At 31.3% G+C, this 10,771-nt stretch overlaps 1 pseudogene; it reads left to right on the plus strand.

The window, feature by feature from the left end:
• Positions 1-1,737: 1,737 nt before the first annotated feature.
• LOC136986854 (activated Cdc42 kinase-like) lies at positions 1,738-9,592 on the plus strand (annotated as a pseudogene).
• The last annotated feature ends 1,179 nt before the right edge of the window (positions 9,593-10,771 follow it).

The raw sequence follows: 10,771 nt of genomic DNA on the forward strand, positions 1-10,771 counted from the left end.
TTGGTGGGAAGATAGGAAGTTTGATAGAGGGACGATGATTATAATACATGTATTATCATTATTGTAGATTTTTCAATTTTTTTATTAAATATTTAATATAGTGCAAACCAGAAGAAGTTTAAGCAGTGAAGGATTACATTGGTTTCCTAACAAGTTTGAAACTTAAAGATTTGTTGAGTTATAAAGTCGGAGATGTTATCACTTTTCTAGATAAGAAGTAATTATTAATATTTTTGTTGTATAAAACTTTTTTTAACATAGGTATACGTTATAATGATTACTATAAACTAAGTTTTTGCATATTGGAATATTTTTTGTCTGTCAGTTTATTTTAGAAATCGCTGCTTTTTATTTTCTGCATTAATATATGTATGTGTAGTGACTATTGAAAAAAGAAGAGATTGCAGCATTGGTTTGTAAAACAAACTAATTTCAATAAACCAATACCAATTCAATACATTGGTAATTACTTTTTATTTATAGTGCAGCCAATATTCATTTATAGATAAGCTGATTAAGAAATAATCTGTTCATATCTATTAATCAATCTGTCAATCTGTTTCTTTTTATAATTTAATAATCTGTTTACGTATATAAAATAAATACATATATAAGTAACTTAATTTTTAAACGATCACTTTACATAAGTCATCAGTTGTCAAATTTTTTTATTATCAAGTGATTTCCCTGATTATTATTATTATTATTATCATTATTATAATTATATGTTAATGTTGAAAGTTGCATTCAAATTTATGTAATAAATTTAAATATGTACTTCATACATTGTCACAAGTAAAGTAGGAATTTAAAAATCAATTAATTTGTCAATACTGTGTAAATTTAGTAATATTAAGGATATCGTTTAATATATTTTATAAAAATTTTTAGAATTTTAATAAAATACATCTGATAATATTTTTATCTGCTCGGTCTTTGCTATTTAGAAGAGATGACGTCTCTTTACGTTTGGAATACAAATACGATACTCGGATCGACTAAATTTACAAAGTATTGACGGATTTCTCGATACTAAAACCCAATCCATAGTTTTGTGCAATTAAATAAAGAATTTAAGAGGTTCAGAAAAAAATTGTGTTGTGGACGTTTTCATGAATTTTTTTAAAAGCCATATCTATCTTTTATTAAAAACTAATTAATTACATTTTGCTGTAGCTAATTTACTATATTGAATACAAGGAGACAGTGCATTGATTTACATTATGTACGTGTACTTTATATATGCTTTAATTTAGAATCTGTTAACTCTGAAGTAACTAGATAATTATCGCTGTTGGGTAACTGAAGATTCTTGAAAATGATAATTCATCTTATTAAACTTAAATTTTATTTTAAAAACTTCTGAAGTTCAGTTTTGTAAGTTAGTATTTTAATTTAGAATATTTTGGAAGATAAAAATTGGCCCAGAGCAAGATTCTGACTCACTTTTCTTTTAGAATATTTCAAATTAAAATTAATTTATTTTTAATTATTAAATTTACTGTAAGATGGGACATAACCACCTACCTCTAGCCAAACTGATTTGTGTTTGTTTATTTACTAGCTTAAATATAGTTTGATGGATAATCTGGTAGATTGTTTGGTGATATAAATAAATCAGATTGTTGTTTGTTATATAAATACATTTTTCTGTTTTTCTTTTACTTAACGGTTTACTTACATAATTTTCTTATAATTATGCAGTTAAAAATTTAATACATTTTAATTTGAATATAGACCTAATGCAGAGAACCCTCAGTTATGGAAAGGAATCCTAAATAATGGCAAAACTGGACTTTTTAATTTCGCTAATACCGTAGCGTATTTAGGACAAAATTTGCCGACGAATCGTCCAAGTTTTACAAGAGCCGACGGTAAAATTAGTATTTATGCCAGTAGAAGAAGGTAAGTCAATTTCTTTAATAGTACAAACAAAGTCACCAATTTTATATGCAGGTAATTTTAATTATTATGTGCAGATAATTGTATGAATTGTAGCATCATCAAAAAGGAAAAATTTAATTTAGAAATGTAAATTAATAACTTAATATAGGTGATCATATTTGAAAAATATCAAATTATTATTATTATTATAATAAATAAAATATATTTATAAAAATCCCTAATAAATTTCTGTAGCAAATGCTTTACAATGATCAAGATTTTATGGTGCAAAATTTAATAAAATTATTAGTTTACATATTGTTACATAACTCTGGATATCTTCTATTTCGAAGTTAAGACAATGAAGAAAATATACATTTTCAAGTCTATGTTTTAATCCATTTTTCACCAACCACAGAAGTAACAGCTAAAAATACATGAAGATAAACTTCACGAAAAAACAAACAGTAAGTAGAAAATTCACATGGTTAAAACGATATCAACGTCAGCCTTTCTATGGAGGATCTGACGTTTTCACATTAAAAACGGAAGTATAATCTTCTCACCATACACATTGTTTTTAATGTGAAAACGTCAGATCCTCCATAGAAAGGCTGACGTTGATATCGTTTTAACCATGTGAATTTTCTACTTACTGTTTGTTTTTTCGTGAAGTTTATCTTCATGTATTTTTAGCTGTTACTTCTGTGGTTGGTGAAAAATGGATTAAAACATAGACTTGAAAATGTATATTTTCTTCATTGTCTTAACTTCGAAAAAAAAAAAAAAATTATTAGTATAAATATTAGTATAATTTTATTAGTATTTTATACTAATAAAATTATTAGTATAAAATTGATTATAAATGTATAATAAAGTCATAGACAGTCTTCAAGTTACGACCAAGTTCGATTCTGGGAGTTTATCGTAAGTCAATTTGGTTAAGTCGCACACAAAAAAAATAATACAGATAATCTTCCACTTAACGATAGGGATACGTTTCAAGAAATGTGTCATCAAGCAAACAAGTAGAGTGTATTTAGAAAAACCTTATACAGTAGGCTACATGTAACAGATTTAACATAAGAAAATATTTACGTAGCAAAAAAATATATATACAGTAGTGAACCGAAAATTGGAATCAATTGGGGACTGGGGTTGTTCAGATTAGGGATTTGTTCCGATTACCCATTATGTACGAAAAAATACATTAACCTGTCCGATGTTCAAATTTTTCTCCGTTGCGTGTCGCTTTGTGTTGAATTTTTCTCCGTTGCGTGTCGCTTCGTGTTGAATTTTCGTCGATTTTAAGCCTAACAAAAATTTTTATAATAATAATCGAGGCTATCGTATCGTTAAAAATTATTTCTGCATTTTGTACAAACAAAATAAATATATTGAAGAATATAAAAACATGAAAATTATACTTTAGAAGTTAATTTAGTATCAAAAACGTTCGATTCGGCACGACACAGTCGGACTGGAAAGCTTTCGGATAACCGACGTTTCGGTTAACCGGCTTTCAGATAAACGACGCTCTACTGTATTTATATAAGGAGCATAAGTGCATATATGCTCCATTCAAAAATTTTATTTTTATAGAAATTAAGCCCAAATGGTTGATTATATTTTTTTCTAATGCAATAAAAATACAGCGTGGATTAATTCATTTCTCTGGCCACTTGCATTTCAAAGAGTTTACCAATTGTTTATTTAGCTCATTGTTCATTTTTAATTACTGCCTGAGAACGACGTTCTTATCTACGTCGAAAGTGCTACCCGGAAGTAAAAAGTTAAAGCGCTCCTTAATGGTGTGAATTTTGACTTCAGCTAAACAATTGTTGGTGTGACATCCACAGTACGTATGTAAATTTATTTATTTGTTGTTACAAATTGAACATAACACTAAATTTCTAGATTATCTCTCAGATTATTTTGAAAGGAATTTTTAATTAATTAAAATCCAAGTGTGCACTAAAGAGAGATGGTTAAATCACTACATATATTACTAATACACCATACAAGTAATGTTAATGCATTATAAGCTTTCTATCTATAATCTGTTAAGAGTAATAAGTAACTGTGAGAAGTGAGGACTTCAGTTCCACATACAGGATGGAAATGAAATAATGAAACATTCATCAAATCTTTCCTCGAGGTCCTGACACCAGTTAGGATAACTTATCTCGCATCCTAACTTGCGATTAAATTTATTATCTTCTGAGTAGAAAAAGTTGATGTATTAAAATCAACTGGAATTTTGGGAGGGTTTAGTTTAATTACTAAAATAATGTGGGATATGTGAATTATGTGGATTACGTGGGTTGACGATGGCGTTAGGCATTAATAAGTTATACGACGACAATGACAATTAATGGCCAGTCTTCTATAAGTTTAACAACATACCATGTAAAATGTTAGTTAAATTGATTGATGTTAGTTTTAATACCAATCAATACCATGTAAAAATATAACAAACACAGACACCATTAAAGCTTTCGTTTTGTTTTCTCCTGGAGATATTGAAGATTGTTGTTGCATTAACAATTAAATAAGTAATAACAGATGATAACTAAAAGCAAAGTACCAAAGCAAAAACATGGCTGACAAACACCAAGCACATTCTTATATGGGCGTGTGTAACGGTGATGATGCATTAATGTCAATGAAGGGTCAAATACGACTGGTTTCACAATTTTATAAAATAAACTTCTAATGTGAACCTTTTCTTATTCTTATATGGTGTGTTATGCATAAAGTTATAATGGATGTTTTTATAACATAAAATACATCGTGTGCAAAACTGTAATGATGCTTGTAAATTGTTTTACTTTCTTTTAAATTAATATTTGTTATCATTCAAGGTAAAGGAAGAAACAAGATTTATAAAAATCTTAAAATCAAAGTATAACTCCACTAGAAAAAGATAATGTATACCCAGTCTGTTGACATTACATAAAAATAATATATTTTGTGAGTGCTTTCGACAGTATGTAACTCTCCTCTTCAGGCAGAATCATTCATAGAGAACAAAACATCTGAATTCGAGAGAAAGTACCCGAACAGAACTCTCTAACATTACAAAATATCCTAAGTAAGGTGGGTTTTGCAAAATGTAGCCAAATTTCTTGAAAATTCTACAAGTACATAATAAAGGGGGACCCAGATATGGAATGGTTGATGTTACAAAAACCATTTCCTTCTTACAATACAAAGTGGATGGTGGAAATAACATGCCTTTGACCAGTGGCGTAGCGTGGGGGAGCAAGGGGATGTATCATGCACCGGGCATCACTTGCAGAGGGACAACTAAATGGTCTCCAAGACAAACTGTGTGTGTTTCTGGAGGAGGAGAGGGGTGCCAGTAAAGTGTTGTGCCCCAAGCGCTAGTTATGTTCGCTACGCCACTGCCTTTGACCCGGTTAACTGGATGTTTGAACTTGTCTAAAGAATACCAAGCACTACAAACTACCAATTTAAAAAGGAAAAGCTCCCCATGTAAAAACAATTTGGAGACATGATTTAAGAATGCCCTGTTTTTATTTATATTATTACTATTCCTATATTATATTTTTTATGTGTATTCTTATATTTTAGGATTATAAAGTAAGATTTTTAATTAAAAACATCGATAAAAATGAAATTTATTACAGATAAACCCCATGAAGATAAAGAGCAGAGTACTACTTGTTTGTCTAGAAACACTTCGGAAATCTCAGATCGAACTCCTCTGCTAAATAAATCCAATTCGATAATAGATAATAGAAATGGATTACCAACAGGTATTTTTGATTTAATTAATATATAACGGTCATTCGAATGAAATGGATAAACTGGATCATATAAAACGTACAGTGTTACTGTCACCATAGCAGGATTATATGTATGGCATAATGACAAAATTGCATTAGCCATTACAGGAAATCACCTTCTGCATTCAGACATGTGTGAACTGTACCCTCTGCATAGGAAGAGGAACAATTCAATTGCAGCTGCTTGGATTTGGATCAGACTGGAATCTGCAAACACCGAGAAACTAAATTGGGATGGTAAGGCAGATGCTGCAGAACTTGGGATGTGACAGCTGCCTTACAACTTAATAAACATGAAAGTTGCCTTGCACATTCTGTGTTTTTGGGCCTTTTATAGTTTCTCAGAATCTGTGCCAAGCAGCTGTAACTGAATGGTTTATCCACAACTTTCAGCTTTCTATGTTGAAGGTATACATAAACTTGTATCATGTTCAGACACTTGTTTGAATGCAAGAGATGATTTCCTATAGCAGCTAACACAACTTTGTCATTATGCTATAATACTGTATGCTTGCTATGGTCCAGTCTGTTTCATTTGAATAATTTATATAAAATATATATATATATATATATATATATATATAATTAATAAATATGAATCAACGTACATGTGTAACGTGTATGCCAAAATTTCTGTTTTAGAACTATGGACAGATGTAAAACAAGAAATGATTTAAGACGAGTGTTCTTTAGTTACATTTGTCTGTAAACCACCGCCACCTAATTATGAACCAGAAATACTTCTTTCTACTAGAAGAGAGAGAAAGGAAATGTACAATGAAAATTTTGATTCGTGCATGAATTTTAAGAGCAAAGATGAAGAAATTGTCAATAAAGATACAAAGAAGAAGCATAAACATGGCGATTCTTTGAAGCATGGTCCCGATCGTGAATATCACGAAATAAGTGACGAGGAACTCTTCGCATCGGTCGAAAGTCCTTGATTTGAGGTAAGAAAATAAATTCAAAACTATTTAGTCGATTGCAGATGCATAATAATTTAAAATATTTTATTTAACAGATGTTAGATTTTGGGCCATCTTTAATGGATGAGGTGTTTAAGGCATTGGCGTCAAACAAACAAGATACGGAAGTTGAAGAACAACATTCTGCAGAAAATAATAACAATGTAAAGAATGAAATAAAAGAAATTACATCAAAACTAATTGGAAGAGAAGGCAGTAGAAAGAAACAAATTATGGTAAAGCCCATATCTGCTACGGATCAACATACATTAGATTCAGCTATTGCAATGGCTAAAGAACTTGCCAGCAAAAGTATGTTGGAACTTGAATATAAATCGGATTCGGATGTTGCATTAGAAAGCCCCAAAACTTTGTCGTTAACAAAACGAAAGTTCTCTTTTAAATTCAAAACAAGCCCCAAACCTGAAAGAAGAAATTTCAGTGAAGAGGCAGAATCCATACCTGATATCAATGATATTATTAGTAAGGAAGCTAAAGAGGCTTATAATAGTTTAGTTGACAAAGGTCAAGGATTAGAACGAAGCTTATCTCACCCTGTTCCGTCGCATAATTCTTCATAACAAAATTCTATTCTGTATGGACATCGTAACAATTTACAGAGTGGAATAGATACGGTGGATTCTGAGCACGATGCATTGAATTCAAATGCACTTAGAATGTTACGAATGGGTGGACCCGTTCGACCCAAAGTTCGAGGTAATAAACGTAGTGCAAAACACGTCACTAATACTCATCGCGAAATTGAAAATACTCATTCGGCAAACCCTGTCTTGATGTCAAATGAACGCTTCTCTGATGTCAATAACGACAATGAAAGGAACGAAACGGAAGCAACGAAAATTTATCAGTCGAAATCTACTTTTCTGAATGCTACGTCACAGGATACTTGCAATAATAATAATAAAGAAGATAACAATGAATGTTGTTATTATTATCAGAATCCTCTTCCTCCTAGAAATAGGACAAGATCACCGCTGGTTTTAAAATGTCATTAACATAAATATCCACTAGTTATTCCAGCAAATAACGATACCAGTGAGATTGTAACTGTTAAACATTCAACTGATATTGAATCAGGTTTGCATGGATCTTTCGGTCAGCCAGTTTTGTCGGATAATAAATTAACAAATGACGACAAAAATATTCGAAAAGTCGACACCTTTGATGGATTACAAACTACGTTTCCGACAGAAAATTGCATTTATCCTCCCAAACCAGCAAAAACTTGCAGATAATTCTACTATTTCCTAATTTTATAAGAGAATATGTTGGTAAATAGTAAATATAATAATAACTTTTCAGTTTGAATGACTCTTTTGAGAGTCAAATTCAAGCAGAAGTCGATAGTTTGGACGATATTCCAGAAGAGAGCGCACCTTCTCCAGCTATTTACAATAGTAGCGATCACGTTAGTTGCGAAGATCTCTTAGAATTTGCTATGGATAAACCAAATTCTAAAAGGTAAATTTAGAAAAGAGCAGTTTCCCTTTTTCTTTTTTTTAAATCAAAAATTTTCTAAATAACAACATTATTTTCCTACTATTGAATAGAACTCAAGGTCGGGCTAGAGGAATAGATTCGGACGAAGTACGAATAATGCAAAAAGTACTCGCAAAAGAAGTGAGTAAAGCTTTAATTTTCAATTGACTAAAAATTACAAAAAATATTCTCTGTAATTTTTTAAAAATTATTATTTATAGTCGATAACGCCCGAAGATTGCCTCTTTGCACTGAACGATACCGATTGGAACATTCATAACGCTATCAAACTCGCCAGTTTACTCCGTATTTTAAATACCTACAATATTAATATAGAAAATAGCAAAAACATACTACTTCAGTGCGATTGGAACGTACAGCAGGCAGTTTCCTGTATTCTGGCTACGCATGATAGTATCGAAGACACGACCGAAGTTAGGAACGACGAATTCGTTCGTCGTTCCTAGACTTAACTGCATTAACCGAATGTATTAAATAGTGTTTGTTTGCACTTTGCAAACCACACAAAGATTACTAACTTTTTACAAAGCGCAAACAAATTATTAATATTTATTTTGTTGATTTTTGTGTTTTTTTTTAAACTGGACAATATTTTAACATTACAAAAGTTTTGTATACATGCATATTAAGTGCCTTGACATATTCCTGATGGTTTATGCAAATGCAAAGTATATTTAATTGCCGACAAAAGTACGCAAACAAGTTTCTGCCATAACATTTTGAAGTTAATTTTTTCATTACCGTTGATGTTTCAGTTTCTTTTAACGTAAAATTGTTTTTTGTCGTCGACTCGTTCACATTGTTACTTTTGTAATGACACTAGAAACTCTTGCGACCGTTTTTTTCGAGTGTTGTGTTAAAAGTTTGTGTACTACGACTGCCAATGGTTCCGTTCGGAAAATACCTCGACTTAAGATTCCACGATCAAAATTAACATTGTCGCTTGCACGTTTATTTTTCGTCTTCTGTAATATATAGTTTATGTGTATATACATATTTATGTGTCGCAGATATTGGGATCAGTTAACTTTATTAAGTATTATTACTTATTTAATTCATAGTCTGTATTAATGTAAATGTGTTTGTTTTGTAGAAAAATTTGTATACTCTTTTGTAGAACAAAAGGCGAGAAATTATATTTTTTTTTTCGACGTGTGATTTGGAAATTTCTAGTTTAAAGAATTAATGTGTAAAGCATTAAATTTTACACTCTGTGAATGAAAATGTAGATAACATCTGAATGTATATATGGAATAAGTGCCTTAACCATGCCAGTGTGATTAACATGTGTATATAGCATTAGTACAAATTTTATAACTAATGTGGTATTTTTTAATACTGGGATTTGTTTTATAACAAAACTTATTTGTAGATAGGATTGTTTATATGAATAAATTACCTTTTTTCTAATATTGTTTATGTTCGGCTTTTCCTATATCCTACATGAGATTACTATTGCCCACCGGCAGTCAAGTGGATAAAACATCCAAACTGGTAGTTTGTTCTCACCTCGCCAACGGGCGTTTTCCGGGTTTTCTTCGTGTCTTACACCTAAATAACTTGGGAGTCTGTTTCTTTTAGAAAGTCTCTCTGGAGTTGTCCCCCTCTTCAGCAAATTGCCCACGTGTTTCAGTGCCATACACAAATAAACCATTTATTTATCTACCATTCTACTCCCCTCTGGTGCTCTTCTTTCTTTCAGAGCCCATCAATGCACCGCCAAACACTGGTAGTTGGATTTGTGTCGGGCCAATAGGCAGACACAAACCCATATTTTAAGTTTTCCGGGTTTCCCTCACCTGTCTCACCTAGATGGGGGGTCATATTCTTGTAGGAAGTCCTTGAAAGACATTCATCCTTAGCACATTACTTATTGTATCCCATTAAACCAAACCTTTCTTTTGGGTCTGCTTATATACAGTCTTCCCACCCTCAACTTAGCCACCTTATTGCTCCAATCAATTCCTGCTGATACATTTTTAAGTGTTGTTTGACATTACCTAAAAAGTACTGGTAGTGTGCAGACTAAGCAAGTACCGGCACATTTTCAGATAAAGTCAATGCATTGCCACGGTTGCAGCAGAGTCAATTTCAACAACTGCCATTTTCACTTTTGTCAAGCAACAAAATTAACCAATCAAACACTACTTACCTCCCCCACTGTAAAAGAATTTGAACTTCACACTACTAACGTGTTTATTATGACCCAATTATCCCAACTCTACTTCCAGTAGAGTTGGGATAATTGAATAAAACTGATTTCACATATGTTTAATTGAAATGCTACTTAAATTATTGTTTAAATTGAAAGAAAATGTATTGTTCTGGAACATCTGTTCTTGTTTCTATCTGAAATTACCAGTGAACTTCAAGGAGGCCATAAAGTTTACCTCTTCGGAGCACATTCTAACCAATAAGCGGATACAAAACATGATAAATAACAAACATTAAAGTGACATTTTAATAAGTTACTTTAGACAATACTCATAGAAGTCAGTGAAAACGACATTTATGGCACTGGTAGCAAAAAAAAAGTTGCTGTAAATACATGTGGCATGCCAGTGCGGATGTTGGCATCTATTTCATTTA

This window comes from Centruroides vittatus, unplaced genomic scaffold (genome assembly GCF_030686945.1).
Source record: "Centruroides vittatus isolate TY-2023 unplaced genomic scaffold, ASM3068694v2 scaffold_1209, whole genome shotgun sequence".
Taxonomy (NCBI): Eukaryota; Metazoa; Arthropoda; class Arachnida; order Scorpiones; family Buthidae; genus Centruroides; species Centruroides vittatus.